Source organism: Engystomops pustulosus, chromosome 9 (assembly GCF_040894005.1).
Source record: "Engystomops pustulosus chromosome 9, aEngPut4.maternal, whole genome shotgun sequence".
Lineage (NCBI taxonomy): Eukaryota > Metazoa > Chordata > Amphibia > Anura > Leptodactylidae > Engystomops > Engystomops pustulosus.
The window spans coordinates 70,076,106-70,097,186 of NC_092419.1; the positions used below are offsets into that span (position 1 = coordinate 70,076,106).

The 21,081-nt window shown below is 45.7% G+C and overlaps 55 pseudogenes; all 55 read left to right on the forward strand.

Annotated features, from left to right (window-relative positions):
- The first annotated feature begins 200 nt into the window (after window positions 1-200).
- Window positions 201-319, forward strand: LOC140098228 (5S ribosomal RNA; annotated as a pseudogene).
- Window positions 320-578: 259 nt separating this feature from the next.
- Window positions 579-697, forward strand: LOC140098229 (5S ribosomal RNA; annotated as a pseudogene).
- A 70-nt stretch (window positions 698-767) lies between these two features.
- On the forward strand, window positions 768-886 carry LOC140095427 (5S ribosomal RNA; annotated as a pseudogene).
- Window positions 887-1,162: 276 nt separating this feature from the next.
- LOC140092102 (5S ribosomal RNA) lies at window positions 1,163-1,281 on the forward strand (annotated as a pseudogene).
- A 615-nt stretch (window positions 1,282-1,896) lies between these two features.
- On the forward strand, window positions 1,897-2,015 carry LOC140086379 (5S ribosomal RNA; annotated as a pseudogene).
- A 452-nt stretch (window positions 2,016-2,467) lies between these two features.
- Window positions 2,468-2,586, forward strand: LOC140087426 (5S ribosomal RNA; annotated as a pseudogene).
- A 261-nt stretch (window positions 2,587-2,847) lies between these two features.
- LOC140092537 (5S ribosomal RNA) lies at window positions 2,848-2,966 on the forward strand (annotated as a pseudogene).
- Window positions 2,967-3,036: 70 nt separating this feature from the next.
- On the forward strand, window positions 3,037-3,155 carry LOC140094390 (5S ribosomal RNA; annotated as a pseudogene).
- Window positions 3,156-3,227: 72 nt separating this feature from the next.
- Window positions 3,228-3,346, forward strand: LOC140095228 (5S ribosomal RNA; annotated as a pseudogene).
- Window positions 3,347-3,416: 70 nt separating this feature from the next.
- On the forward strand, window positions 3,417-3,535 carry LOC140098230 (5S ribosomal RNA; annotated as a pseudogene).
- Window positions 3,536-3,605: 70 nt separating this feature from the next.
- LOC140097910 (5S ribosomal RNA) lies at window positions 3,606-3,724 on the forward strand (annotated as a pseudogene).
- A 259-nt stretch (window positions 3,725-3,983) lies between these two features.
- On the forward strand, window positions 3,984-4,102 carry LOC140097717 (5S ribosomal RNA; annotated as a pseudogene).
- Window positions 4,103-4,172: 70 nt separating this feature from the next.
- On the forward strand, window positions 4,173-4,291 carry LOC140094322 (5S ribosomal RNA; annotated as a pseudogene).
- A 70-nt stretch (window positions 4,292-4,361) lies between these two features.
- LOC140089713 (5S ribosomal RNA) lies at window positions 4,362-4,480 on the forward strand (annotated as a pseudogene).
- A 70-nt stretch (window positions 4,481-4,550) lies between these two features.
- Window positions 4,551-4,669, forward strand: LOC140098709 (5S ribosomal RNA; annotated as a pseudogene).
- Window positions 4,670-4,739: 70 nt separating this feature from the next.
- On the forward strand, window positions 4,740-4,858 carry LOC140095530 (5S ribosomal RNA; annotated as a pseudogene).
- A 70-nt stretch (window positions 4,859-4,928) lies between these two features.
- On the forward strand, window positions 4,929-5,047 carry LOC140092103 (5S ribosomal RNA; annotated as a pseudogene).
- A 409-nt stretch (window positions 5,048-5,456) lies between these two features.
- On the forward strand, window positions 5,457-5,575 carry LOC140084996 (5S ribosomal RNA; annotated as a pseudogene).
- A 70-nt stretch (window positions 5,576-5,645) lies between these two features.
- LOC140094113 (5S ribosomal RNA) lies at window positions 5,646-5,764 on the forward strand (annotated as a pseudogene).
- A 1,257-nt stretch (window positions 5,765-7,021) lies between these two features.
- Window positions 7,022-7,140, forward strand: LOC140082884 (5S ribosomal RNA; annotated as a pseudogene).
- A 452-nt stretch (window positions 7,141-7,592) lies between these two features.
- Window positions 7,593-7,711, forward strand: LOC140094076 (5S ribosomal RNA; annotated as a pseudogene).
- An 830-nt stretch (window positions 7,712-8,541) lies between these two features.
- On the forward strand, window positions 8,542-8,660 carry LOC140078307 (5S ribosomal RNA; annotated as a pseudogene).
- A 211-nt stretch (window positions 8,661-8,871) lies between these two features.
- Window positions 8,872-8,990, forward strand: LOC140082915 (5S ribosomal RNA; annotated as a pseudogene).
- Window positions 8,991-9,820: 830 nt separating this feature from the next.
- On the forward strand, window positions 9,821-9,939 carry LOC140085867 (5S ribosomal RNA; annotated as a pseudogene).
- A 70-nt stretch (window positions 9,940-10,009) lies between these two features.
- On the forward strand, window positions 10,010-10,128 carry LOC140092257 (5S ribosomal RNA; annotated as a pseudogene).
- Window positions 10,129-10,324: 196 nt separating this feature from the next.
- LOC140085596 (5S ribosomal RNA) lies at window positions 10,325-10,443 on the forward strand (annotated as a pseudogene).
- Window positions 10,444-10,895: 452 nt separating this feature from the next.
- On the forward strand, window positions 10,896-11,014 carry LOC140084873 (5S ribosomal RNA; annotated as a pseudogene).
- Window positions 11,015-11,084: 70 nt separating this feature from the next.
- On the forward strand, window positions 11,085-11,203 carry LOC140089312 (5S ribosomal RNA; annotated as a pseudogene).
- Window positions 11,204-11,653: 450 nt separating this feature from the next.
- On the forward strand, window positions 11,654-11,772 carry LOC140095376 (5S ribosomal RNA; annotated as a pseudogene).
- Window positions 11,773-11,844: 72 nt separating this feature from the next.
- Window positions 11,845-11,963, forward strand: LOC140096550 (5S ribosomal RNA; annotated as a pseudogene).
- Window positions 11,964-12,035: 72 nt separating this feature from the next.
- Window positions 12,036-12,154, forward strand: LOC140089177 (5S ribosomal RNA; annotated as a pseudogene).
- A 452-nt stretch (window positions 12,155-12,606) lies between these two features.
- Window positions 12,607-12,725, forward strand: LOC140090215 (5S ribosomal RNA; annotated as a pseudogene).
- A 448-nt stretch (window positions 12,726-13,173) lies between these two features.
- LOC140095618 (5S ribosomal RNA) lies at window positions 13,174-13,292 on the forward strand (annotated as a pseudogene).
- A 452-nt stretch (window positions 13,293-13,744) lies between these two features.
- Window positions 13,745-13,863, forward strand: LOC140082930 (5S ribosomal RNA; annotated as a pseudogene).
- Window positions 13,864-14,313: 450 nt separating this feature from the next.
- Window positions 14,314-14,432, forward strand: LOC140090724 (5S ribosomal RNA; annotated as a pseudogene).
- Window positions 14,433-14,504: 72 nt separating this feature from the next.
- On the forward strand, window positions 14,505-14,623 carry LOC140088158 (5S ribosomal RNA; annotated as a pseudogene).
- Window positions 14,624-15,262: 639 nt separating this feature from the next.
- On the forward strand, window positions 15,263-15,381 carry LOC140094667 (5S ribosomal RNA; annotated as a pseudogene).
- A 72-nt stretch (window positions 15,382-15,453) lies between these two features.
- On the forward strand, window positions 15,454-15,572 carry LOC140096987 (5S ribosomal RNA; annotated as a pseudogene).
- Window positions 15,573-15,644: 72 nt separating this feature from the next.
- LOC140078308 (5S ribosomal RNA) lies at window positions 15,645-15,763 on the forward strand (annotated as a pseudogene).
- Window positions 15,764-15,833: 70 nt separating this feature from the next.
- On the forward strand, window positions 15,834-15,952 carry LOC140088571 (5S ribosomal RNA; annotated as a pseudogene).
- Window positions 15,953-16,215: 263 nt separating this feature from the next.
- LOC140096418 (5S ribosomal RNA) lies at window positions 16,216-16,334 on the forward strand (annotated as a pseudogene).
- A 259-nt stretch (window positions 16,335-16,593) lies between these two features.
- On the forward strand, window positions 16,594-16,712 carry LOC140086372 (5S ribosomal RNA; annotated as a pseudogene).
- Window positions 16,713-17,162: 450 nt separating this feature from the next.
- On the forward strand, window positions 17,163-17,281 carry LOC140086875 (5S ribosomal RNA; annotated as a pseudogene).
- A 70-nt stretch (window positions 17,282-17,351) lies between these two features.
- Window positions 17,352-17,470, forward strand: LOC140089715 (5S ribosomal RNA; annotated as a pseudogene).
- A 70-nt stretch (window positions 17,471-17,540) lies between these two features.
- LOC140098281 (5S ribosomal RNA) lies at window positions 17,541-17,659 on the forward strand (annotated as a pseudogene).
- Window positions 17,660-17,918: 259 nt separating this feature from the next.
- Window positions 17,919-18,037, forward strand: LOC140093722 (5S ribosomal RNA; annotated as a pseudogene).
- A 263-nt stretch (window positions 18,038-18,300) lies between these two features.
- On the forward strand, window positions 18,301-18,419 carry LOC140092076 (5S ribosomal RNA; annotated as a pseudogene).
- Window positions 18,420-18,678: 259 nt separating this feature from the next.
- On the forward strand, window positions 18,679-18,797 carry LOC140096239 (5S ribosomal RNA; annotated as a pseudogene).
- A 70-nt stretch (window positions 18,798-18,867) lies between these two features.
- On the forward strand, window positions 18,868-18,986 carry LOC140096270 (5S ribosomal RNA; annotated as a pseudogene).
- Window positions 18,987-19,058: 72 nt separating this feature from the next.
- LOC140099190 (5S ribosomal RNA) lies at window positions 19,059-19,177 on the forward strand (annotated as a pseudogene).
- A 448-nt stretch (window positions 19,178-19,625) lies between these two features.
- LOC140096271 (5S ribosomal RNA) lies at window positions 19,626-19,744 on the forward strand (annotated as a pseudogene).
- Window positions 19,745-19,816: 72 nt separating this feature from the next.
- Window positions 19,817-19,935, forward strand: LOC140091978 (5S ribosomal RNA; annotated as a pseudogene).
- Window positions 19,936-20,194: 259 nt separating this feature from the next.
- On the forward strand, window positions 20,195-20,313 carry LOC140094982 (5S ribosomal RNA; annotated as a pseudogene).
- Window positions 20,314-20,385: 72 nt separating this feature from the next.
- LOC140084986 (5S ribosomal RNA) lies at window positions 20,386-20,504 on the forward strand (annotated as a pseudogene).
- A 260-nt stretch (window positions 20,505-20,764) lies between these two features.
- Window positions 20,765-20,883, forward strand: LOC140095279 (5S ribosomal RNA; annotated as a pseudogene).
- Window positions 20,884-21,081: the final 198 nt, after the last annotated feature.

Consider the following 21,081-nt stretch of genomic DNA (forward strand, 5'->3'; position numbering starts at 1 on the left):
AGCCAGCTGCTGTCATCAGCCATTCTAAGCTGAATGTGCCTGCTCTTGTCAGATCGCAGCAGCAATGCAGCTTAAGGCTTGGCAAGTACCAGCATGGGAGACTGGCTGGGAATCCCAAGTTCCGTTGACCATTTTGAACCTGAAAATTGTGTTAGTTTCTCTATGAGATATAAAAAGAAGGTTCAAATTGAACAGCTGCTGTCAACAGCCATTCGAAGCTGAATGTGCCTGCTCTCGTCAGATCGCAGCAGCAATGCAGCTTAAGGCTTGGCAAGTACCAGCATGGGAGACTGGCTGGGAATCCCAAGTTCCGTTGACCTTTTTGAACCTGAAAATTGTGTTAGTTTCTCTATGAGATAGTAAAAGAAGGTTGAAATTGAACATTTGCTGTGAATGGCCATTCGAAGCTGAATGTGCCTGCTCTCGTCAGATCGCAGCAGCGATGCAGTTTAAGGCTTGGCAAGTACCAGAATGGGAGACTGGCTGGGAATCCCAAGTTCCGTTGACCTTTTTGAACCTTAAAATTGTGTAAGTTTCTCTATGAGATAGTAAAAGTAGGTTCAAATTGACCAGCTGCTGTCAACAGCCATTCGAAGCTGAATGTGCCTGCTCTCGTCAGATCGCAGCAGCAATGCAGCTTAAGGCTTGGCAAGTACCAGCATGGGAGACTGGCTGGGAATCCCAAGTTCCGTTGACCTTTTTGAACCTGAAAATTGTGTTAGTTTCTCTATGAGATAGTAAAAGAAGGTTGAAATTGAACATTTGCTGTCAATGGCCATTCGAAGCTGAATGTGCCTGCTCTCGTCAGATCGCAGCAGCGATGCAGTTTAAGGCTTGGCAAGTACCAGAATGGGAGACTGGCTGGGAATCCCAAGTTCTGTTGACCTTTTTGAACCTGAAAATTGTGTAAGTTTCTCTATGAGATAGTAAAAGAAGGTAGAAATTAGGCAGCTGCTGTCATCAGCCAGCTGCTGTCATCAGCCATTCTAAGCTGAATGTGCCTGCTCTTGTCAGATCGCAGCAGCAATGCAGCTTAAGGCTTGGCAAGTACCAGCATGGGAGACTGGCTGGGAATCCCAAGTTCCGTTGACCATTTTGAACCTGAAAATTGTGTTAGTTTCTCTATGAGATAGTAAAAGAAGGTTCAAATTGAACAGCTGCTGTCAACGGCCATTCTAAGCTGAATGTGCCGGCTCTCATCAGATCGCAGCAGCAATGCAGCTTAAGGCTTGGCAAGTACCAGCATGGGAGACTGGCTGGGAATCCCAAGTTCCGTTGCCCTTTTTGAACCTGAAAATTGTGTTAGTTTCTCTATGAGATAGTAAAAGAAGGTTCAAATTGAAAAGCTGCTGTCATCGGCCATTCTAAGCTGAATGTGCCTGCTCTTGTCAGATCGCAGCAATGCAGCTTAAGGCTTGGCAAGCACCAGCATGGGAGCCTGGCTGGGAATCCCAAATTCCGTTGACCTTTTTGAACCTGAAAAATGTGTTAGTTTCTCTGTCAAAGTTGGTAAAAGAAGGTTCAAATTGAACAGCTGCTGTCACTGGCCGTTCTAAGCTGAATGTGCCTGCTCTCGTCAGATCATGGGAGACTGGCTGGGAATCCCAAGTTCCGTTGAACTTTTTGAACCTGAAAATTGTGTAAGTTTCTCTATGAGATAGTAAAAGAAGGTAGAAATTAGGCAGCTGCTGTCATCAGCCAGCTGCTGTCATCAGCCATTCTAAGCTGAATGTGCCTGCTCTTGTCAGATCGCAGCAGCAATGCAGCTTAAGGCTTGGCAAGTACCAGCATGGGAGACTGGCTGGGAATCCCAAGTTCCGTTGACCTTTTTGAACCTGAAATTTGTGTTAGTTTCTCTATGAGATAGTAAAAGAAGGTACAAATTGAACAGCTGCTGTCAACGGCCATTTTAAGCTGAATATGCCTGCTCTCATCAGATCGCAGCAGCAATGCAGCTCAAGGCTTGGCAAGTACCAGCATGGGAGACTGGCTGGGAATCCCAAGTTCCGTTGACCTTTTTGAACCTGAAAATTGTGTTAGTTTCTCTATGAGATAGTAAAAGAAGGTAGAAATTAGGCAGCTGCTGTCATCAGCCATTCTAAGCTGAATGTGCCTGCTCTCGTCAGATCGCAGCAGCAATGCTGCTTAAGGCTTGGCAAGTACCAGCATGGGAGACGGGCTGGGAATCCCAAGTTCCGTTGACCTTTTTGAACCTGAAAATTGTGTTATTTTCTCTGTCAAAGATGGTAAATAAAGGTTCAAATTGAGCAGCTGCTGTCAATGGCTATTCTAAGCTGAATGTGCCTGCTCTCGTCAAATCGCAGCAGCAATGCAGCTTAAGGCTTGGCAAGTACCAGCATGGGAGACTGGCTGGGAATCCCAAGTTACGTTGACCTTTTTGAACTTGAAAATTGTGTTAGTTTCTCTGTCAAAGATGGTAAAAGAAGGTTCAAATTGAACAGCTTCTGTCAATGGCTATTCTAAGCTGAATGTGCCTGCTCTCGTCAGATCGCAGCAGCGATGCAGTTTAAGGCTTGGCAAGTACCAGAATGGGAGACTGGCTGGGAATCCCAAGTTCCGTTGACCTTTTTGAACCTGAAAATTGTGTTAATTTCTCTGTCAAAGATCGTAAAATAAGGTTCAAATTGAACAGCTGCTGTCAAAAGCCATTCTAAGCCCAATGTGCATGCTCTCATCAGATCGCAGCAGCAATGCAGCTTAAGGCTTGGCAAGTACCAGCATGGGAGACTGGCTGGGAATCCCAAGTTCCGTTGACCTTTTTGAACCTGAAAATTGTGTTAGTTTCTCTATGAGATAATAAAAGAAGGTAGAAATTAGGCAGCTGCTGTCATCGGCCAATCTAAGCTGAATGTGCCTGCTCTCATCAGATCGCAGCAGCAATGCAGCTCAAGGCTTGGCAAGTACCAGCATGGGAGACTGGCTGGGAATCCCAAGTTCCGTTGACCTTTTTGAACCTGAAAACTGTGTTAGTTTCTCTATGAGATAGTAAAAGAAGGTAGAAATTAGGCAGCTGCTGTCATCGGCCATTCTAAGCTGAATGTGCCTGCTCTCGTCAGATCGCAGCAGCAATGCAGCTCAAGGCTTGGCAAGTACTAGCATGGGAGACTGGCTGGGAATTCCAAGTTCCGTTAACCTTTTTGAACCAAAAAACTGTGTTAGTTTCTCTGTCAAAGATGGTAAAAGAAGGTTCAAATCGAACAGCTGCTGTCAACGGCCGTTCTAAGCTGAATGTGCCTGCTCTCGTCAGATCGCAGCAGCAATGCTGCTTAAGGCTTGGCAAGTACCAGCATGGGAGACTGGCTGGGAATCCCAAGTTCTGTTGACCTTTTTGAACCTGAAAATTGTGTTATTTTCTCTATGAGATAGTAAAAGTAGGTTCAAATTGACCAGCTGCTGTCAACAGCCATTCGAAGCTGAATGTGCCTGCTCTCGTCAGATCGCAGCAGCAATGCAGCTTAAGGCTTGGCAAGTACCAGCATGGGAGACTGGCTGGGAATCCCAAGTTCCGTTGACCTTTTTGAACCTGAAAATTGTGTTAGTTTCTCTATGAGATAGTAAAAGAAGGTTGAAATTGAACATTTGCTGTCAATGGCCATTCGAAGCTGAATGTGCCTGCTCTCGTCAGATCGCAGCAGCGATGCAGTTTAAGGCTTGGCAAGTACCAGAATTGGAGACTGGCTGGGAATCCCAAGTTCCGTTGACCTTTTTGAACCTGAAAATTGTGTAAGTTTCTCTATGAGATAGTAAAAGAAGGTAGAAATTAGGCAGCTGCTGTCATCAGCCATTCTAAGCTGAATGTGCCTGCTCTTGTCAGATCGCAGCAGCAATGCAGCTTAAGGCTTGGCAAGTACCAGCATGGGAGACTGGCTGGGAATCCCAAGTTCCGTTGACCATTTTGAACCTGAAAATTGTGTTAGTTTCTCTATGAGATATTAAAAGAAGGTTCAAATTGAACAGCTGCTGTCAACAGCCATTCGAAGCTGAATGTGCCTGCTCTCGTCAGATCGCAGCAGCGATGCAGCTTAAGGCTTGGCAAGTACCAGCATGGGAGACTGGCTGGGAATCCCAAGTTCCGTTGACCTTTTTGAACCTGAAAATTGTGTTAGTTTCTCTATGAGATAGTAAAAGAAGGTTGAAATTGAACATTTGCTGTCAATGGCCATTCGAAGCTGAATGTGCCTGCTCTCGTCAGATCGCAGCAGCGATGCAGTTTAAGGCTTGGCAAGTACCAGAATGGGAGACTGGCTGGGAATCCCAAGTTCCGTTGACCTTTTTGAACCTGAAAATTGTGTAAGTTTCTCTATGAGATAGTAAAAGTAGGTTCAAATTGACCAGCTGCTGTCAACGGCCATTCGAAGCTGAATGTGCCTGCTCTCGTCAGATCGCAGCAGCAATGCAGCTTAAGGCTTGGCAAGTACCAGCATGGGAGACTGGCTGGGAATCCCAAGTTCCGTTGACCTTTTTGAACCTGAAAATTGTGTTAGTTTCTCTATGAGATAGTAAAAGAAGGTTGAAATTGAACATTTGCTGTCAATGGCCATTCGAAGCTGAATGTGCCTGCTCTCGTCAGATCGCAGCAGCGATGCAGTTTAAGGCTTGGCAAGTACCAGAATGGGAGACTGGCTGGGAATCCCAAGGTCCGTTGACCTTTTTGAACCTGAAAATTGTGTAAGTTTCTCTATGAGATAGTAAAAGTAGGTTCAAATTGACCAGCTGCTGTCAACAGCCATTCGAAGCTGAATGTGCCTGCTCTCGTCAGATCGCAGCAGCAATGCAGCTAAAGGCTTGGCAAGTACCAGCATGGGAGACTGGCTGGGAATCCCAAGTTCTGTTGACCATTTTGAACCTGAAAATTGTGTTAGTTTCTCTATGAGATAGTAAAAGAAGGTTCAAATTGAACAGCTGCTGTCAACGGCCATTCTAAGCTGAATGTGCCGGCTCTCATCAGATCGCAGCAGCAATGCAGCTTAAGGCTTGGCAAGTACCAGCATGGGAGACTGGCTGGGAATCCCAAGTTCCGTTGCCCTTTTTGAACCTGAAAATTGTGTTAGTTTCTCTATGAGATAGTAAAAGAAGGTTCAAATTGAAAAGCTGCTGTCATCGGCCATTCTAAGCTGAATGTGCCTGCTCTTGTCAGATCGCAGCAATGCAGCTTAAGGCTTGGCAAGCACCAGCATGGGAGCCTGGCTGGGAATCCCAAATTCTGTTGACCTTTTTGAACCTGAAAAATGTGTTAGTTTCTCTGTCAAAGTTGGTAAAAGAAGGTTCAAATTGAACAGCTGCTGTCACTGGCCGTTCTAAGCTGAATGTGCCTGCTCTCGTCAGATCATGGGAGACTGGCTGGGAATCCCAAGTTCCGTTGAACTTTTTGAACCTGAAAATTGTGTTAGTTTCTCTATGAGATAGTAAAAGAAGGTACAAATTGAACAGCTGCTGTCAACGGCCATTCTAAGCTGAATATGCCTGCTCTCATCAGATCGCAGCAGCAATGCAGCTCAAGGCTTGGCAAGTACCAGCATGGGAGACTGGCTGGGAATCCCAAGTACCGTTGACCTTTTTGAACCTGAAAATTGTGTTAGTTTCTCTATGAGATAGTAAAAGAAGGTAGAAATTAGGCAGCTGCTGTCATCGGCCATTCTAAGCTGAATGTGCCTGCTCTCGTCAGATCGCAGCAGCAATGCTGCTTAAGGCTTGGCAAGTACCAGCATGGGAGACTGGCTGGGAATCCCAAGTTCCGTTGACCTTTTTGAACCTGAAAATTGTGTTAGTTTCTCTATGAGATAGTAAAAGTAGGTTCAAATTGACCAGCTGCTGTCAACAGCCATTCGAAGCTGAATGTGCCTGCTCTCGTCAGATCGCAGCAGCAATGCAGTTTAAGGCTTGGCAAGTAACAGAATGGGAGACTGGCTGGGAATCCCAAGTTCCGTTGACCTTTTTGAACCTGAAAATTGTGTAAGTTTCTCTTTGAAATAGTAAAAGAAGGTAGAAATTAGGCAGCTGCTGTCATCAGCCAGCTGCTGTCATCAGCCATTCTAAGCTGAATGTGCCTGCTCTTGTCAGATCGCAGAAGCAATGCAGCTTAAGGCTTGGCAAGTACCAGCATGGGAGACTGGCTGGGAATCCCAAGTTCCGTTGACCATTTTGAACCTGAAAATTTTGTAAGTTTCTCTATGAGATAGTAAAAGAAGGTAGAAATTAGGCAGCTGCTGTCATCAGCCATTCTAAGCTGAATGTGCCTGCTCTTGTCAGATCGCAGAAGCAATGCAGCTTAAGGCTTGGCAAGCACCAGCATGGGAGACTGGCTGGGAATCCCAAGTTCCGTTGACCTTTTTGAACCTGAAAATTGTGTAAGTTTCTCTATGAGATAGTAAAAGAAGGTAGAAATTAGGCAGCTGCTGTCATCAGCCATTCTAAGCTGAATGTGCCTGCTCTTGTCAGATCGCAGAAGCAATGCAGCTTAAGGCTTGGCAAGCACCAGCATGGGAGACTGGCTTGGAATCCCAAGTTCCGTTGACCTTTTTGAACCTGAAAATTGTGTAAGTTTCTCTTTGAGATAGTAAAAGAAGGTAGAAATTAGGCAGCTGCTGTCATCAGCCAGCTGCTGTCATCAGCCATTCTAAGCTGAATGTGCCTGCTCTTGTCAGATCGCAGAAGCAATGCAGCTTAAGGCTTGGCAAGCACCAGCATGGGAGACTGGCTTGGAATCCCAAGTTCCGTTGACCTTTTTGAACCTGAAAATTGTGTAAGTTTCTCTTTGAGATAGTAAAAGAAGGTAGAAATTAGGCAGCTGCTGTCATCAGCCAGCTGCTGTCATCAGCCATTCTAAGCTGAATGTGCCTGCTCTTGTCAGATCGCAGAAGCAATGCAGCTTAAGGCTTGGCAAGCACCAGCATGGGAAACTGGCTTGGAATCCCAAGTTCCGTTGACCTTTTTGAACCTGAAAATTGTGTTAGTTTCTCTGTCAAAGATGGTAAAAGAAGGTTCAAATTGAACAGCTTCAGTCAATGGCCATTCTAAGCTGAATGTGCCTGCTCTCGTCAGATCGCAGCAGCAATGCAGCTTAAGGCTTGGCAAGTACCAGCATGGGAGACTGGCTGGGAATCCCAAGTTCCGTTGACCTTTTTGAACCTGAAAATTGTGTTAGTTTCTCTATGAGATAGTAAAAGTAAGTTCAAATTTAACAGCTGCTGTCAGCAGCCATTCGAAGCTGAATGTGCCTGCTCTCATCAGATCGCAGCAGCAATGCAGCCTAAGGTTTGGCAAGTACCAGAATGGGAGACTGGCTGGGAATCCCAAGTTCCAATGACCTTTTTGAACCTGAAAATTGTGTTAGTTTCTCTGTCAAAGATGGTAAAAGAAGGTTCAAATTGAACAACTGCTGTCAATGGCTGTTCTAAGCTGAATGTGCCTGCTCTCATCAAATAGCAGAAGCAATGCAGCTTTAGGTTTGGCAAGTACCAGCATGGGAGACTGGCTGGGAATCCCAAGTTCCGTTGCCCTTTTTGAACCTGAAAATTGTGTTTGTTTCTCTGTCAAATATGGTAAAAGAAGGTTCAAATTGAACAGCTGCTGTCAATGGCCATTCTAAGCTGAATGTGCCTGCTCTCGTCAGATCGCAGCAGTAATGCAGCTTAAGGCTTGGCAAGTACCAGCATGGGAGACTGGCTGGGATTCCCAAGTTCCGTTGACCTTTTTGAACCTGAAAATTGTGTTAGTTTCTCTATGAGATAGTAAAAGAAGGTTGAAATTGAACAGCTGCTGTCAACGGCCATTCGAAGCTGAATGTGCCTGCTCTCGTCAAATTGCAGCAGCAATGCAGCTTAAGGCTTGGCAAGTACCAGCATGGGAGACTGGCTGGGAATCCCAAGTTCTATTGACCTTTTTGAACCTGAAAATTGTGTTAGTTTCGCTGTCAAAGATGGTAAAGGAAGGTTAAAATTGAGCAGCTTCTGTCAATGGCCATTCTAAGCTGAATGTGCCTGCTCTCGTCAGATCGCAGTAGCAATGCAGCTTAAGGCTTGGCAAGTACCAGCATGGGAGACTGGCTGGAAATCCCACGTTCCATTGACCTTTTTGAACCTGAAAATTGTGTTAGTTTCTCTATGAGATAGTAAAAGAAGGTAGAAATTAGACAGCTGCTGTCATCAGCCATTCTAAGCTGAATGTGCCTGCTCTTGTCAGATCGCAGCAGCAATGCAGCTTAAGGCTTGGTAAGTACCAGCATGGGAGACTGGCTGGGAATCCCAAGTTCCGTTAACCTTTTTGAACCTGAAAATTGTGTTAGTTTCTCTATGAGATAGTAAAAGAAGGTTCAAATTGAACAGCTGCTGTCATCGGCCATTCTAAGCTGAATGTGCCTGCTCTCGTCAGATCGCAGCAGCAATGCTGCTTAAGGCTTGGCAAGGACCAGCATGGGAGACTGGCTGGGAATCCCAAGTTCTGTTGACCTTTTTTAACCTGAAAATTGTGTTAGTTTCTCTGTCAAAGATGATGAAAGAAGGATCAAATCGAACAGCTGCTGTCAACGGCCATTCTAAGCTGAATGTGCCTGCTCTCGTCAGATCGCAGCAGCAATGCAGCTTAAGGCTTGGCAAGTACCAGCATGGGAGACTGGCTGGGAATCCCAAGTTCCGTTGACCTTTTTGAACCTGAAAATTGTGTTAGTTTCTCTATTCGAAGCTGAATGTGCCTGATATCGTCAGATTGCAGCAGCAATGCAGCTTAAGGCTTGGCAAGTACCAGAATGGGAGACTGGCTGGGATTCACAAGTTCCGTTGACCTTTTTGAACCTGAAAAGTGTTTTAGTTTCTTTATGAGATAGTACAAGAAGGTTCAAATTGAAAAGCTGCTGTCAACGGCCATTCTAAGCTGAATGTGCCTGCTCTCATCAGGTCGCAGCAGCAATGCAGCTTAAGGCTTGGCAAGTACCAGCATGGGAGACTGGCTGGGAATCCCAAGTTCCGTTGACCTTTTTGAACCTGAAAATTGTGTTAGTTTCTCTATGAGATAGTAAAAGAAGGTTCAAATTGAACAGCTGCTGTCAACGGCCATTCTAAGCTGAATGTGCCTGCTCTCATCAGATCGCAGCAGCAATGCAGCTTAAGGTTTGGCAAGTACCAGCATGGGAGACTGGCTGTTAATCCCAAGTTCCGTTGACCTTTTTGAACCTGAAAATTGTGTTAGTTTCTCTATGAGATAGTAAAAGAAGGTTGAAATTGAACAGCTGCTGTCAACGGCCATTCGAAGCTGAATGTGCCTGCTCTCGTCAAATTGCAGCAGCAATGCAGCTTAAGGCTTGGCAAGTACCAGCATGGGAGACTGGCTGGGAATCCCAAGTTCCATTGACCTTTTTGAACCTGAAAATTGTGTTAGTTTCGCTGTCAAAGATGGTAAAGGAAGTTTCAAATTGAGCAGCTTCTGTCAATGGCCATTCAAAGCTGAATGTGCCTGCTCTCCTCAGATCGCAGCAGCAATGCAGCTTAAGGCTTGGCAAGTACCAGCATGGGAGATTGGCTGGGAATCCCAAGTTCTGTTGACCTTTTTGAACCTGAAAATTGTGTTAGTTTCTCTATGAGATAGTAAAAGAAGGTTCAAATTGAACAGCTGCTGTCATCGGCCATTCTAAGCTGAATGTGCCTGCTCTTGTCATATCGCAGCAGCAATGCAGCGTAAGGCTTGGCAAGCACCAGCATGGGAGACTGGCTGGGAATCCCAAGTTCTGTTCACCTTTTTGAACCTGAAAATTGTGTTAGTTTCTCTGTCAAAGATGGTAAAAGAAGGATCAAATCGAACAGCTGCTGTCAACGGCCATTCTAAGCTGAATGTGCCTGCTCTCGTCAGATCGCAGCAGCAATGCTGCTTAAGGCTTGGCAAGTACCAGCATGGGAGACTGGCTGGGAATCCCAAGTTCCGTTGACCTTTTTGAACCTGAAAATTGTGTTAGTTTCTCTATGAGATAGTAAAAGAAGGTAGAAATTAGGCAGCTGCTGTCATCGGCAATTCTAAGCTGAATGTGCCTGCTCTCGTCAGATCGCAGCAGCAATGCAGCTTAAGGCTTGGCAAGTACCAGCATGGGAGACTGGCTGGGAATCCCAAGTTCCGTTGACCTTTGTGAACCTGAAAATTGTGTTAGTTTCTCTATTCGAAGCTGAATGTGCCTGCTATCGTCAGATTGCAGCAGCAATGCAGCTTAAGGCTTGGCAAGTACCAGAATGGGAGACTGGCTGGGAATCGCAAGTTCCGTTGACCTTTTTGAACCTGAAAAGTGTTTTAGTTTCTTTATGAGATAGTAAAAGAAGGTTCTGTCAACGGCCATCCTAAGCTGAATGTGCCTGCTCTCATCAGGTCGCAGCAGCAATGCAGCTTAAGGCTTGGCAAGTACCAGCATGGGAGACTGGCTGGGAATCCCAAGTTCTGTTGACCTGTTTGAACCTGAAAATTGTGTTAGTTTCTCTGTCAAAGATGGTAAAAGAAGGTTCAAATTGAACAGCTGCTGTCCATTGCCATTCTAAGCTGAAGGTGCCTGCTCTCGTCAGATCGCAGCAGCAATGCAGCTTAAGGCTTGGCAAGTACCAGCATGAAAGACTGGCTGGGAATCCCAAGTTCCGTTGACCTTTTTGAACCTGAAAATTGTGTTAGTTTCTCTATGAGATAGTAAAAGTAAGTACAAATTTAACAGCTGCTGTCAGCAGCCATTCGAAGCTGAATGTGCCTGCTCTCATCAGATCGCAGCAGCAATGCAGCCTAAGGTTTGGCAAGTACCAGAATGGGAGACTGGCTGGGAATCCCAAGTTCCAATGACCTTTTTGAACCTGAAAATTGTGTTACTTTCTTTGTCAAAGATGGTAAAAGAAGGTCCAAATTGAACAACTGCTGTCAATGGCCATTCTAAGCTGAATGTGCCTGCTCTCATCAGATAGCAGAAGCAATGCAGCTTTAGGCTTGGCAAGTACCAGCATGGGAGACTGGCTGGGAATCCCAAGTTCCGTTGACCTTTTTGAACCTGAAAAGTGTTTTAGTTTCTCTATGAGATAGTACAAGAAGGTTCAAATTGAACAGCTGCTGACAACGGCCATTCTAAGCTGAATGTGCCTGCTCTCATCAGATCGCAGCAGTAATGCAGCTTAAGGTTTGGCAAGTACCAGCATGGGAGACTGGCTGGGAATCCCAAGTTCCGTTGACTTTTTTGAACCGGAAAATTGTGTTAGTTTCTCTATGAGATAGTAAAAGTAGGTTCAAATGGAACAGCTGCTGTCAACAGCCATTCAAAATTGAATGTGCCTGCTCTCGGCAGATCGCAGCAGCAATGCAGCTTAAGGCTTGGCAAGTACCAGCATGGGAGAGTGGCTAGGAATCCCAAGTTCCGTTGACCTGTTTGAACCTGAAAACTGTGTTAGTTTCTCTATGAGATAATAAAAGAAGGTAGAAATTAGGCAGCTTCCGTCATCGGCCATTCTAAGCTGAATGTGCCTGCTCTCGTCAGATCGCATCAGCAATGCAGCTCAAGGCTTGGCAAGTACCAGCATGGGAGACTGGCTGGGAATCCCAAAATCTGTTGACCTTTTTGAACCTGAAAATTGTGTTAGTTTCTCTGTCAAAGATGGTAAAAGAAGGTTCAAATCAAACAGCTGCTGGCAACGGCCATTCTAAGCTGAATGTGCCTGCTCTCGTCAGATCGCAGCAGCAATGCAGCTTAAGGCTTGGCAAGTACCAGCATGGGAGACTGGCTGGGAATCCCAAGGTCTGTTGACCTTTTTGAACCTGAAAATTGTGTTAGTTTCTCTGTCAAAGATGGTAAAAGAAATTTCAAATTGAACAGCTGCTGTCAACGGCCATTCTAAACTGAATGTGCCTGCTCTCGTCAGATCTCAGCAGCAATGCAGCTTAAGGCTCGGCAAGTACCAGCATGGGAGACTGGCTGGGAATCCCAAGTTCCGTTGACCTTTTTGAACCTGAAAATTGTGTTAGTTTCTCTGTCAAAGTTGGTAAAAGAAGGTTCAAATCGAACAGATGCTGTCAACGGCCATTCTAAGCTGAATGTGCCTGCTCTCGTCAGATCGCAGAAGCAATGCAGCTTAAGGCTTGGCAAGTACCAGAAAGGGAGGCTGCCTGGGAATCCCAAGTTCCATTGACCATTTTGAACCTGCAAATTGTGTTAGATTCTCTACGAAATACTAAAAGTATTTTCAAATTGAACAGCTGCTGTCAACAGCCATTCAAAGCTGAATGTGCCTGCTCTCGGCAGATCGCAGCAGCAATGCAGCTTAAGGCTTGGCAAGTACCAGCATGGGAGACTGGCTGGGAATCCCAAGTTCCGTTGACCTTTTTGAACCGGAAAAATGTGTTAGTTTCTCTGTCAAAGATGGTAAAAGAAATTTCAAATCGAACAGCTGCTGGCAACGGCCATTCTAAGCTCAATGTGCCTGCTCTCGTCAGATCGCAGTAGCAATGCAGCTTAAGGCTTGGCAAGTACCAGCATGGGAGACTGGCTGGAAATCCCAAGTTCCGTTGACCTTTTTGAACCTTAAAATTGTGTTAGTTTCTCTGTCAAAGATGGTAAAAGAAATTTCAAATCGAACAGCTGCTGTCAACGGCCATTCTAAGCTGAATGTGCCTGCTCTCTTCAGATCGCAGCAGCAATGCAGCTTAAGGCTTGGCAAGTACCAGCATGGGAGACTGGCTGGGAATCCCAAGTTTTGTTGACCTTTTTGAACCTGAAAACTTTGTTAGTTTCTCTATGAGATAGTAAAAGAAGGTAGAAATTAGGCAGCTGCTGTCATCGGCCATTCTATGCTGAATGTGCCTGCTCTTGTCAGATCGCAGCAGCAATGCAGCTTAAGGCTTGGCAAGTACCAGAAAGGGAGACTGCCTGGGAATCCCAAGTTCCGTTGACCTTTTTGAACATGCAAATTGTGTAAGTTTCTCTATGAGATAGTAAAAGTAGGTTCAAATTGAACAGCTGCTGTCAACAGCCATTCAAAGCTGAATGTGCCTGCTCTCGGCAGATCGCAGCAGCAATGCAGCTTAAGGCTTGGCAAGTACCAGCATGGGAGACTGGCTGGGAATCCCAAGTTCCGTTGACCTTTTTGAACCTGAAAACTGTGTTAGTTTCTCTATGAGATAATAAAAGAAGGTAGAAATTTGGCAGCTGCTGTCATCGGCCATTCTAAGCTGAATGTGCATGCTCTCATCAGATCGCAGCAGCAATGCAGCTCAAGGCTTGGCAAGTACCAGCATGGGAGACTGGCTGGGAATCCCAAGTTCCGTTGACCTTTTTGAACCTGAAAATTGTGTTAGTTTCTCTATGAGATAGTAAAAGTAGGTTCAAATTGAACAGCTGCTCTCAATGGCCATTCTAAGCTGAATGTGCCTGCTCTCGGCAGATCGCAGCAGCAATGCAGCTTAAGGCTTGGCAAGTACCAGCATGGGAGACTGGCTGGGAATCCCAAGTTCCGTTGACCTTTTTGAACCGGAAAAATGTGTAAGTTTCTCTGTCAAAGATGGTAAAAGAAGGTTCAAATCGAACAGCTGCTGGCAACGGCCATTCTAAGCTCAATTTGCCTGCTCTCGTCAGATCGCAGCAGCAATGCAGCTTAAGGCTTGGCAAGTACCAGCATGGGAGACTGGCTGGAAATCCCAAGTTCCGTTGACCTTTTTGAACCTTAAAATTGTGTTAGTTTCTCTGTCAAAGATGGTAAAAGAAATTTCAAATTGAACAGCTGCTGTCAACGGCCATTCTAAGCTGAATGTGCCTGCTCTCATCAGATCGCAGCAGCAATGCAGCTTAAGGCTTGGCAAGTACCAGCATGGGAGACTGGCTGGGAATCCCAAGTTTTGTTGACCTTTTTGAACCTGAAAACTTTGTTAGTTTCTCTATGAGATAGTAAAAGAAGGTAGAAATTAGGCAGCTGCTGTCATCGGCCATTCTAAGCTGAATGTGCCTGCTCTTGTCAGATCGCAGCAGCAATACAGCGCAAGGCTTGGCAAGTACTAGCATGGGAGATTGGCTTGGAATCCCAAGTTCCGTTGACCTTTTTGAACCTTAAAATTGTGTTAGTTTCTCTGTCAAAGTTGGTAAAAGAAGGTTCAAATCGAACAGATGCTGTCAACAGCCATTCAAAGCTGAATGTGCCTGCTCTCGGTAGATCGCAGCAGCAATGCAGCTTAAGGCTTGGGAAGTACCAGCATGGGAGACTGGCTGGGAATCCCAAGTTCCGTTGACCTTTTTGAACCTGCAAATTGTGTTAGTTTCTCTATGAGATAGTAAAAGTAGGTTCAAATTGAACAGCTGCTGTCAATGGCCATTCTAAGCTGAATGTGCCTGCTCTCGTCAGATCGCAGCAGCAATGCAGCTTAAGGCTTGGCATGTACCAGCATGGGAGACTGGCTGGGAATCCCAAGTTCTGTTGACCTTTTTGAACCTGAAAATTGTGTTAGTTTCTCTGTCAAAAATGGTAAAAGAAGGTTCAAATCGAACAGGTCCTGGCAACGGCCATTCTAAGCTGAATGTGCCTGCTCTCGTCAGATCGCAGCAGCAATGCAGCTTAAGGCTTGGCAAGTACCAGCATGGGAGACTGGCTGGGAATCCCAAGTTCTGTTGACCTTTTTGAACCCGAAAACTGTGTTAGTTTCTCTATGAGATAGTAAAAGAAGGTAGAAATTAGGCAGCTGCTGTCATCGGCCATTCTAAGCTGAATGTGCCTGCGCTCTTCAGATCGCAGCAGCAATGCAGCTCAAGGCTTGGCAAGTACCAGAAAGGGAGACTGCCTGGGAATCCCAAGTTCCGTTGACCTCTTTGAACCTGCAAATTGTGTTAGTTTCTCTATGAGATAGTAAAAGTAGGTTCAAATTGAACAGCTGCTCTCAATGGCCATTCTAAGCTGAATGTGCCTGCTCTCGGCAGATCGCAGTAGCAATGCAGCTTAAGGCTTGGCAAGTACCAGCATGGGAGACTGGCTGGGAATCCCAAGTTCCGTTGACCTTTTTGAACCGGAAAAATGTGTAAGTTTCTCTGTCAAAGATGGTAAAAGAAGGTTCAAATCGAACAGGTCCTGGCAACAGCCATTCAAAGCTGAATGTGCCTGCTCTCGTCAGATCGCAGCAGCAATGCAGCTTAAGGCTTGGCAAGTACCAGCATGGGAGACTGGCTGGGACTCCCAAGTTCCGTTGACCTTTTTGAACCTGCAAATTGTGTTAGTTTCTCTATGAGATAGTAAAAGTAGGTTTAAATTGAACAGCTGCTGTCAATGGCCATTCTAAGCTGAATGTGCCTGCTCTCGTCAGATCGCAGCAGCAATGCAGCTTAAGGCTTGGCAAGTACCAGCATGGGAGACTGGCTGGGAATCCCAAGTTGTGTTGACCTCTTTGAACCTGAAAATTGTGTTAGTTTCTCTGGCAAAAATGGTAAAAGAAGGTTCAAATCGAACAGGTCCTGGCAACGGCCATTCTAAGCTGAATGTGCCTGCTCTTGTCAGATCGCAGCAGCAATGCAGCTTAAGGCTTGGCAAGTACCAGCATGGGAGACTGGCTGGGAATCCCAAGTTCTGTTGACCTTTTTGAACCTGAAAATTTTGTTAGTTTCTCTGTCAAAGATGGTAAAATAAATTTTAAATCGAACAGCTGCTGTCAACGGCCATTCTAAGCTGAATGTGCCTGCTCTCGTCAGATCGCAGCAGCAATGCAGCTTAAGGCTTGGCAAGTACCAGCATGGGAGACTGGCTGGGAATCCCAAGTTCCGTTGACCTTTTTGAACCTGAAAACTTTGTTAGTTTCTCTATGAGATAGTAAAAGAAGGTAGAAATTAGGCAGCTGCTGTCATCGGCCATTCTAAGCTGAATGTGCCTGCTCTCGTCAGATCGCAGCAGCAATGCAGCTCAAGGCTTGGCAAGTACCAGCATGGGAGACTGGCTGGGAATCCCAAGTTCCGTTGACCTTTTTGAACCTGAAAATTGTGTTAGTTTCTCTGTCAAAGATGGTAATAGAAGGTTCAAATTGAACAGATGCTGTCACCGGCAGTTCTAAGCTGAATTTGCCTGCTCTCGTCAGATCGCAGCAGCAATGCAGCTCAAGGCTTGGCAAGTACCAGCATGGGAGACTGGCTGGGAATCCCAAGTTCCGTTGACCTTTTTGAACCTGAAAATTGTGTTAGTTTCTCTGTCAAGGATGGTAAAAGAAGGTTCAAATTGAACAGCCGCTGTCAACAGCCATGCTAAGCTGAATGTGCCTGCTCTTGTCAGATCGCAGCAGCAATGCAGCTTAAGGCTTGGCAAGTACCAGAAAGGGAGACTGCCTGGGAATCCCAAGTTCCGTTGACCTTTTGGGACCTGAAAATTGTGTTAGTTTCTCTATGAGATAGTAAAAGTAGGTTCAATTTGAACAGCTGCTGTCAACAGCTATTCAAAGCTGAATGTGCCTGCTCTCGGCAGATCGCAGCAGCAATGCAGCTTAAGGCTTGGCAAGTACCAGCATGAGAGACTGGCTGGGAATCCCAAGTTCCGTTGACCTTTTTGAACCCGAAAACTGTGTTAGTTTCTCTATGAGATAGTAAAAAAAGGTAGAAATTAGGCAGCTGCTGTCATCGGCCATTCTAAGCTGAATGTGCCTGCTCTCGTCAGATCGCAGCAGCAATGCAGCTCAAGGCTTGGCAAGTACCAGAAAGGGAGACTGCCTGGGAATCCCAAGTTCCGTTGACCTCTTTGAACCTGCAAATTGTGTTAGTTTCTCTATGAGATAGTAAAAGTAGGTTCAAATGGAACAGGTGCTGTCAACTACCATTCTAAGCTGAATGTGCCTGCTCTCGTCAGATCGCATCAGCAATGCAGCTTAAGGCTTGGCAAGTACCAGCATGGGAGGCTGGCTGGGAATCCCAAGTTCCGTTGACCTTTTTGATCCTGAAAACTTTGTTAGTTTCTCTATGAGATAGTAAAAGAAGGTAGAAATTAGGCAGCTGCTGTCATCGGCCATTCTAAGCTGAATGTGCCTGCTCTCGTCAGATCACAGCAGCAATGTAGCTCAAGGCTTGGCAAGTACCAGCATGGGAGACTGGCTGGGAATCCCAAGTTCCGTTGACCTTTTTGAACCTGAAAATTGTGTTAGTTTCTCTGTCAAATATGGTAAAAGAATTTTCAAATCGAACAGCTGCTGTCAACGGACATTCTAAGCTGAATGTACCTGCTCTCGTCAGATCTCAGCAGCAATGCAGCTTAAGGCTTGGCTAGTACCAGAAAGGGAGACTGCCTGGGAATCCCAAGTTCCGTTGACCTTTTTGAACCTGCAAAATGTGTTAGTTTCTCTATGATATAATAAAAGAAGGTAGAAATTAGGCAGCTGCTGTCATTGGCCATTCTAAGCTGAATGTGCCTGCTCTCATCAGATCGCAGCAGCAATGCAGCTCAAGGCTTGGCAAGTACCAGCATGGGAGACTGGCTGGGAATCCCAAGTTCCGTTGACCTTTTTGAACCCGAAAACTGTGTTAGTTTCTCTATGAGATAGTAAAAGAAGGTAGAAATTAGGCAGCTGCTGTCATCGGCCATTCTAAGCTGAATGTGCCTGCTCTCGTCAGATCGCAGCAGCAATGCAGCTCAAGGCTTGGCAAGTACCAGAAAGGGAGACTGCCTGGGAATCCCAATTTCCGTTGACCTCTTTGAACCTGCAAATTGTGTTAGTTTCTCTATGAGATAGTAAAAGTAGGTTCAAATGGAACAGCTGCTGTCAACTACCATTCTAAGCTGAATGTGCCTGCTCTCGTCAGATCGCATCAGCAATGCAGCTTAAGGCTTGGCAAGTACCAGCATGGCAGACTGGCTGGGAATCCCAAGTTCCGCTGACCTTTTTGAACCTGAAAATTGTGTTAGTTTCTCTATGAGATAGTAAAAGTAGGTTCAAATTGAACAGCTGCTGTCAATGGCCATTCTAAGCTGAATGTGCCTGCTCTCGTCAGATCGCAGCAGCAATGCAGCTTAAGGCTTGGCAAGTACCAGCATGGGAGACTGGCTGGGAATCCCAAGTTACGTTGACCTTTTTGAACCGGAAAAATGTGTTAGTTTCTCTGTCAAAGATGGTAAAAGAAGGTTCAAATTGAAAAGCTGCTGGCAAAGGCCATTCTAAGCTCAATGTGCCTGCTCTCGTCAGATCGCAGCAGCAATGCAGCTTAAGGCTTGGCAAGTACCAGCATGGGAGACTGGCTGGAAATCCCAAGTTCCATTGACCTTTTTGAACCTTAAAATTGTGTTAGTTTCTCTGTCAAAGATGGTAAAAGAAATTTCAAATCGAACAGCTGCAGTCAACGGCCATTCTAAGCTGAATGTGCCTACTCTCGTCAGATCGCAGCAGCAATGCAGCTTAAGGCTTGGCAAGTACCAGCATGGGAGACTGGCTGGGAATCCCAAGTTCCGTTGACCTTTTTGAACCTGAAAATTGTGTTAGTTTCTCTATGAGATAGTAAAAGTAGGTTCAAATTGAACGGCTGCTGTCAACAGCCATTCGAAGCTGAATGTGCCTGCTCTCGTCAGATCACTGCAGCAATGCAGCTTAAGGCTTGGCAAGTACCAGCATGGGAGACTGGCTGGAAATCCCAAGTTCCGTTGATCTTTTTGAACCTGAAATTTGTGTTAGTTTCTCTATGAGATAGTAAAAGAAGGTAGAAAATAGGCAGCTGCTGTCGCCGGCCATTCTAAGCTGAATGTGCCTGCTCTCGTCAGATCGCAGCAGCAATGCAGCTCAAGGCTTGGCAAGTACCAGCATGGGAGACTGGCTGGGAATCCCAAGTTCCGTTGACCTTTTTGAACCTGAAAACTGTGTTAGTTTCTCTATGAGATAGTAAAAGAAGGTAGAAATTAGGCAGCTGCTGTCATCGGCCATTCTAAGCTGAATGTGCCTGCTCTCGTCAGATCGCAGCAGCAATGTAGCTAAAGGCTTGGCAAGTACCAGCATGGGAGACTGGCTGGGAATCCCAAGTTCCGTTGACCTTTTTGAACCTGAAAATTGTGTTAGTTTCTCTGTCAAATATGGTAAAAGAAGGTTCACATCGAACTGCTGCTGTCAACGGACATTCTAAGCTGAATGTGCCTGCTCTCGTCAGATCGCAGCAGCAATGCAGCTTAAGGCTTGGCTAGTACCAGAAAGGGAGACTGCCTGGGAATCCCAAGTTCCGTTGACCTTTTTGAACATGCAAATTGTGTTAGTTTCTCTATGAGATAGTAAAAGTAGGTTCAAATTGAACGGCTGCTGTCAACAGCCATTCGAAGCTGAATGTGCCTGCTCTCGTCAGATCACTGCAGCAATGCAGCTTAAGGCTTGGCAAGTACCAGCATGAGAGACTGGCTGGAAATCCCAAGTTCCGTTGATCTTTTTGAACCTGAAATTTGTGTTAGTTTCTCTATGAGATAGTAAAAGAAGGTAGAAAATAGGCAGCTGCTGTCGCCGGCCATTCTAAGCTGAATGTGCCTGCTCTCGTCAGATCGCAGCAGCAATGCAGCTCAAGGCTTGGCAAGTACCAGCATGGGAGACTGGCTGGAAATCCCAAGTTCCGTTGACCTTTTTGAACCTGAAAACTGTGTTAGTTTCTCTATGAGATAGTAAAAGAAGGTAGAAATTAGGCAGCTGCTGTCATCGGCCATTCTAAGCTGAATGTGCCTGCTCTCGTCAGATCGCAGCAGCAATGTAGCTAAAGGCTTGGCAAGTACCAGCATGGGAGACTGGCTGGGAATCCCAAGTTCCGTTGACCTTTTTGAACCTGAAAATTGTGTTAGTTTCTCTGTCAAATATGGTAAAAGAAGGTTCACATCGAACTGCTGCTGTCAACGGACATTCTAAGCTGAATGTGCCTGCTCTCGTCAGATCGCAGCAGCAATGCAGCTTAAGGCTTGGCTAGTACCAGAAAGGGAGACTGCCTGGGAATCCCAAGTTCCATTGACCTTTTTGAACATGCAAATTGTGTTAGTTTCTCTATGAGATAGTAAAAGTAGGTTCAAATTGAACAGCTGCTTTCAATAGCCATTCTAAGCTGAATGTGCCTGCTCTCGTCAGATCGCCGCAGCAATGCAGCTTAAGGCTTGGCAAGTACCAGCATGAGAGACTGGCTGGAAATCCCAAGTTCCGTTGATCTTTTTGAACCTGAAATTTGTGTTAGTTTCTCTATAAGATAGTAAAAGAAGGTAGAAACTAGGCAGCTGCTGCCATCGGCCATTCTAAGCTGAATGTGCCTGCTCTCGTCAGATCGCAGCAGCAATGCAGCTTAAGGCTTGGCAAGTACCAGCATGGGAGACTGGCTGGGAATCCCAAGTTCTGTTGACCTTTTCGAACCTGAAAATTGTGTTAGTTTCTCTGTCAAAGATGGTAAAAGAAGGTTCAAATCGAACAGCTGCTGTCAACGGCCAATCTAAGCTGAATGTGCCTGCTCTCGTCAGATCGCAGCAGCAATGCAGCTTAAGGCTTGGCAAGTACCAGCATGGGAGACTGGCTGGGAATCCCAAGTTCCGTTGACCTTTTTGAACCTGAAACTTTGTTAGTTTCTCTATGAGATAGTAAAAGAAGGTAGAAATTAGGCAGCTGCTGTCATCGGCCATTCTAAGCTGAATGTGTCTGCTCTCGTCAGATCGCAGCAGCAATGTAGCTCAAGGCTTGGCAAGTACCAGCATGGGAGACTGGTTGGGAATCCCAAGTTCCGTTGACCTTTTTGAACCTGAAAATTGTGTTAGTTTCTCTGTCAAATATGGTAAAAGAAGGTTCAAATCGAACAGCTGCTGTCAACGGACATTCTAAGCTGAATGTGCCTGCTCTCGTCAGATCTCAGCACCAATGCAGCTTAAGGCTTGGCTAGTACCAGAAAGGGAGACTGCCTGGGAATCCCAAGTTCCGGTGACCTTTTTGAACCTGCAAATTGTGTTAGTTTCTCTATGAGATAGTAAAAGTAGGTTCAAATTGAACAGCTGCTGTCAACAGCCATTCAAAGCTGAATGTGCCTGCTCTCGTCAGATTGCAGCAGCAATGCAGCTTAAGGCTTGGCAAGTACCAGCATGGGAGACTGGCTGGGAATCCCAAGTTCCGTTGACCTTTTTGAAC